Genomic DNA, 6000 nt, shown 5'->3' on the forward strand with positions numbered 1-6000 from the left:
TTACCCAATCATGGAAATGTATTTACACTTGACATATATTTTTCTCGTTTTGAAATGTTTTAGGAAGTGGCAGTTATTGTTGACTGCCAAAGGGTGGACTGTCAAAGTCAGAAAAATATCACTATGCACACTGCCATATTTGCACCTCATACATGTCCGCTCTGCGCATGCGTACGCTCTCCCGTGCGTGCGCATACCCGCTGTTACGTGCACCCGCAGGCGCACGGGATGTGCATTTACGGTAGAGTTTATGTGTGCGTAGCGTGCGACTCAATCGTTACATATTTTAACCATATAATGTATTTTGTAGATCATGGTCCCTTTGATAGATTCTGAAAGTTTAGTTAATGTAGCATGTTCATGGACAGAGAGATCCCTCTTTGTCTGATACAAAGGGTCAGACAAGGATTATACAGTGGTGTTTAGTATCCATCGGAAGAGTATTTAATTAGCAATATTCCGGTGTTGGTTTGAAGCGAATTAATCGCTCGTGCGAATAGTTATGGACATAAGAAGTTTATGTCCATTTACTATTATTTGCACTTACTTATCCATGCGGCGGGAAACCTAGTTTCCCACCCACCTGAGCAGTTGGAAGTAGACACAGCCCACCTGTATGAATCAACCTATGACCTTTTGTTTTAGTGCGAAGACGAATTCCTGTGTCCAATGAACAATGAGATTGTAGGGACCATTGAATTGTATTGTGTGTGGGGCATAAATAGACAAGCCGACCATATCCAGCTCACTCTCTTCAACGGTTCTCATTGCTGATAATCGGGAGCTGGATATCGAGGCGCATGCGATCGTTCCCCTTGTGCGTAAGTTTTTCTCCGCAATCATATTGTCTTTCTTGTTATTCTGAGCCACATCTCTCTCTCTCTCTCTCTCCTCCTCTTTCTCTCTCGTATTCCCTTAAACGTAATAGTATTGTATTGTATATCCTGTGTAGTTATCTTGTTAGTTAGTCTATGTTATAGTGTATGACTTGTACTGTATTATTCTTTTTGCAAGTATAACATTCATATAAGGCGTTAGACCCTAAGCCCGGTAGTTGTGTATTTCTTATAGTGTTAAGTATTCTCAGAGCGTCGGTGACGCTCGAACAGCTTTTAAGTTAATAAGGTTACACTGTGTTGCATCTACACCCTATCTCTACACTAAGGTTTTACTGCATATTACATTGTTTATGGTTTAGATATAAAGGTTTAACATTGTGAGCGTCTGCGCCGCTGGTGATCTCCTCGTGGTCCCGAGCGTCCGCTACGCTATAGCGAACCATTACGTTAGTCGGCAGCCAATAGCGTGCCTGCCTGTGATCTCTTGGCCGTGAGCGAACGTGACGCTCGAGCGTCTCGACCACGGCTAAGCGATTGTTACGCAACGTGCGTACCCTTACGGTACTCCATACGTCTATAGCGTACAGTGTTCTTAGACCTCTTAAAGGGTTTTAAATAAGATAAATATTTAGCTTTATCAGTCAAGTGATCTGAAAACACCTTTTCCATTAGTTATGGTCTAAAATCCTTTGGCGTTAACACAAATTTACAGATGTTAAGCCCTGTTATAAAGAGAAAATTCCTTCAATCCGTATAGGTGTTCTGGCAACTTTACCTGAAACAGAGTAAAGCCAGGTAGAGCACATTATGCACAATGCGCCAGGTAGAGCACGTTATACACAATGCGTCAGGTAGAGCACGTTATACACAATGCGCCAGGTAGAGCACGTTACACACAATGCGCCAGGTAGAACACGTTATACACAATGCGCCAGGTAGAACACGTTATACACAATGCGTCAGATAGAGCACATTATACACAATGCGCCAGGTAGAGCACATTATACACAATGCGCCAGGTAGAGCACGTTATACACAATGCGCCAGGTAGAGCACATTACACACAATGCGCCAGGTAGAACACATTATACACAATGCGCCAGGTAGAACATGTTATACACAATGCTTCAGATAGAGCACGTTATACACAATGCGCCAGGTAGAGCACGTTATACACAATGCGCCAGGTAGAGCACGTTATACACAATGTGCCAGGTAGAGCACGTTATACACAGTGCAGCCTCAGCCCCTCAGTCGTCCACCGCAAACAGCAACGCTGGAACCCCCTACAGCACGCCCATCCACCACCCCACACAGCCTGCTGCAGTGCGGGCACACATGCCGCTGGGGGCACATGGCAGATGCACTCACTGTTGCGCAGGTCAGTCTCTTGGTGCTTGCGGCGGCACCCAGGGTCAGCATGCAGGCAGGCTTTTCCTCAGGCTCTGGCTCAAGCCTCAGGCAGCCCACCCCACGACCCGTAGGGAGACAGCTCAGGAGGGAGGGGGGCACAGCGCTATATCAGCAGCTTCTCCTCAGGCTCACACAGCCTCTGATAGATAGTGACGCGTGTTTGGGCGACCTGCGTAGTATGGCTGCAGTCACGGCCCGTAGGAGGAGAGAGTCACTGACACCGAGGGCGGGAGCAGGAGTCAGACAGCAGCTTCGGCTGAGTTGCGGCGTGACAGAGCAGCCGTGGTGCAGGCTGCCGGTGCCTTCCTCACTGTGGCGCATTACTCATACGCGTTCCCCGCATAACGGGCGAGCCAGCCCTGAGTAGGGGGAGGTATAGGGATTAGGGATAGTACTCACCAGAACACTCCTGAGACAACACCAATGCAATTTGATCCAGAAAAAGGCTCTTCTGCCACCGGTACAAAGTACGAAACTGCTAGATCACAAGGGACTGTTTGTTGACAGTTCTTCATGTCGACATAATGAATGTCAATAACTGTAATAATTGTATCCAACTCCCACAAAAACTCAGGAGGCTTCTTACTGTATAAAGATGGGACAATTCCTTTGTACAAGGATACACAAAGCCCGTGGAGACAGATGCTCACACTATGCATCATGCAGCCAGCAGCAGCACATGCACCCTGGGTGACAATACATGACTTTGTGCCTGGCTGCCTTAGTGGGGTCACACTATGCTGTGCTGTATTTTATATGTCACTGCACAGTCACCATTACTGTTTACAGAGAGGCCAGATTACTGTAACAACCCCGGCCACCACCTCTCAATCTCCGCCCCCCTCAATGTAGGCTCCGCCTCTTCAAGGTCAGCGATTCTTAGTTTGCAGGATGAAAACTACAATTAGAAAAAATAAGAATTTACTCACCGGTAATTCTATTTCTCGTAGTCCGTAGTGGATGCTGGGGACTCCGTAAGGACCATGGGGAATAGACGGGCTCCGCAGGAGACTGGGCACACTATAAGAAAGATTTGGTACTACCTGGTGTGCACTGGCTCCTCCCTCTATGCCCCTCCTCCAGACCTCAGTTAGGATACTGTGCCCGGAAGAGCTGACACAATAAGGAAGGATTTTGAATCCCGGGTAAGACTCATACCAGCCACACCAATCACACCGTATAACTCGTGATATTAAACCCAGTTAACAGTATGAAATATAACTGAGCCTCTCAACAGATGGCTCAACAATAACCCTTTAGTTAGGCAATAACTATATACAAGTATTGCAGACAATCCGCACTTGGGATGGGCGCCCAGCATCCACTACGGACTACGAGAAATAGAATTACTGGTGAGTAAATTCTTATTTTCTCTGACGTCCTAGTGGATGCGGGGGACTCCGTAAGGACCATGGGGATTATACCAAAGCTCCCAAATGGGCGGGAGAGTGCGGATGACTCTGCAGCACCGAATGAGAGAACTCAAGGTCCTCCTCAGCCAGGGTATCAAATTTGTAGAATTTAGCAAACGTGTTTGCCCCTGACCAAGTTGCAGCTCGGCAAAGTTGTAAAGCCGAGATCCCTCGGGCAGCCGCCCAAGATGAGCCCACCTTCCTCGTGGAATGGGCTTTCACTGATTTAGGATGCGGCAATCCAGCCGCAGAATGTGCCAGCTGAATTGTGCTACAAATCCAGCGAGCAATAGTCTGCTTAGAAGCAGGAGCACCTATTTTGTTGGGTGCATACAGGATAAAAAGCGAGTCAGTTTTCCTGACTCCAGCCGTCCTGGAAACATAAATTTTCAAGGCCCTGACTACGTCCAGTAACTTGGAATCCTCCAAGTCCCTAGTAGCCGCAGGCACCACAATAGGTTGGTTCAAGTGAAAAGCTGATACCACCTTAGGGAGAAACTGGGGACGAGTCCTCAATTCTGCCCTATCCATATGAAAAATCAGATAAGGGCTTTTACATGACAAAGCCGCCAATTCTGACACACGCCTGGCCGAAGCCAAGGCCAATAACATGACCACTTTCCACGTGAGATATTTCAGATCCACAGTTTTAAGTGGTTCAAACCAATGTGATTTTAGGAAACTCAACACCACATTGAGATCCCAAGGTGCCACAGGAGGCACAAAAGGGGGCTGAATATGAAGCACTCCCTTTACAAAAGTCTGAACTTCAGGCAGTGAAGCCAGTTCTTTCTGGAAGAAAATCGACAGAGCCGAAATCTGGACCTTAATGGAACCCAATTTTAGGCCCATAGTCACTCCTGACTGTAGGAAGTGCAGAAAACGACCCAGCTGAAATTCCTCTGTAGGGGCCTTCCTGGCCTCACACCACGCAACATATTTTCGCCAAATGCGGTGATAATGGTTTGCGGTTACTTCTTTCCTGGCTTTTATCAGCGTAGGAATGACTTCCTCCGGAATGCCCTTTTCCTTTAGGATCCAGAATTCAACCGCCATGCCGTCAAACGCAGCCGCGGTAAGTCTTGGAACAGACAGGGCCCCTGCTGTAGCAGATCCTGTCTGAGCGGTAGAGGCCATGGGTCCTCTGATAACATTTCTTGAAGTTCCGGGTACCAAGCTCTTCTTGGCCAATCCGGAACCACGAGTATCGTTCTTACTCCTCGCCTTCTTATTATTCTCAGTACCTTTGGTATGAGAGGCAGAGGAGGGAACACATAAACCGACTGGTACACCCACGGTGTCACTAGAGCGTCCACAGCTATCGCCTGAGGGTCCCTTGACCTGGCGCAATATCTCTTTAGCTTTTTGTTGAGGCGGGACGCCATCATGTCCACCTGTGGCCTTTCCCAACGGTTTACCAACAGTAGGAAGACTTCTGGATGAAGTCCCCACTCTCCCGGGTGTAGGTCGTGTCTGCTGAGGAAGTCTGCTTCCCAGTTGTCCACTCCCGGAATGAACACTGCTGACAGTGCTTGTATGTGATTTTCCGCCCATCGGAGAATCCTTGTGGCTTCTGCCATCGCCACCCTGCTTCTTGTGCCGCCCTGTCGGTTTACATGGGCGACTGCCGTGATGTTGTCTGATTGGATCAGAACCGGCTGGTTTTGAAGCAGGGGCCTTGCCTGACTTAGGGCATTGTAAATGGCCCTTAGTTCCAGAATGTTTATGTGCAGGGACGACTCCTGACTTGACCAAAGTCCCTGGAAATTTCTTCCCTGTGTGACTGCGCCCCAGCCCCGAAGGCTGGCATCCGTGGTCACCAGGACCCAGTCCTGTATGCCGAATCTGCGGCCCTCTAGAAGATGAGCACTCTGCAGCCACCACAGTAGACACCCTGGTCCTTGGAGACAGGGTTATCAGTTGATGCATCTGAAGATGCGATCCTGACCACTTGTCCAAGAGGTCCCACTGGAAGGTCCTTGCATGGAACCTGCCGAATGGAATTGCTTCGTATGAAGCCACCATTTTACCCAGGACTCGTGTGCAGTGATGCACCGATACCCGTTTTGGTTTTAGGAGGTCTCTGACTAGAGATGACAGCTCCTTGGCTTTCTCCTGCGGGAGAAACACTTTTTTCTGTTCTGTGTCCAGAATCATCCCCAGGAACAGTAAGCGTGTGGAAGGAACCAGTTGTGACTTTGGAATGTTTAGAATCCAGCCATGCTGTTGTAGCACTTCCCGAGATAGTGCTACTCCGACCAGTAACTGCTCCCTGGACCTCGCCTTTATTAGGAGATCGTCCAAGTATGGGATAATTAAAACTCCCTTTTTTCGAA

This window comes from Pseudophryne corroboree, chromosome 6 (assembly GCF_028390025.1).
Source record: "Pseudophryne corroboree isolate aPseCor3 chromosome 6, aPseCor3.hap2, whole genome shotgun sequence".
Taxonomy (NCBI): domain Eukaryota; kingdom Metazoa; phylum Chordata; class Amphibia; order Anura; family Myobatrachidae; genus Pseudophryne; species Pseudophryne corroboree.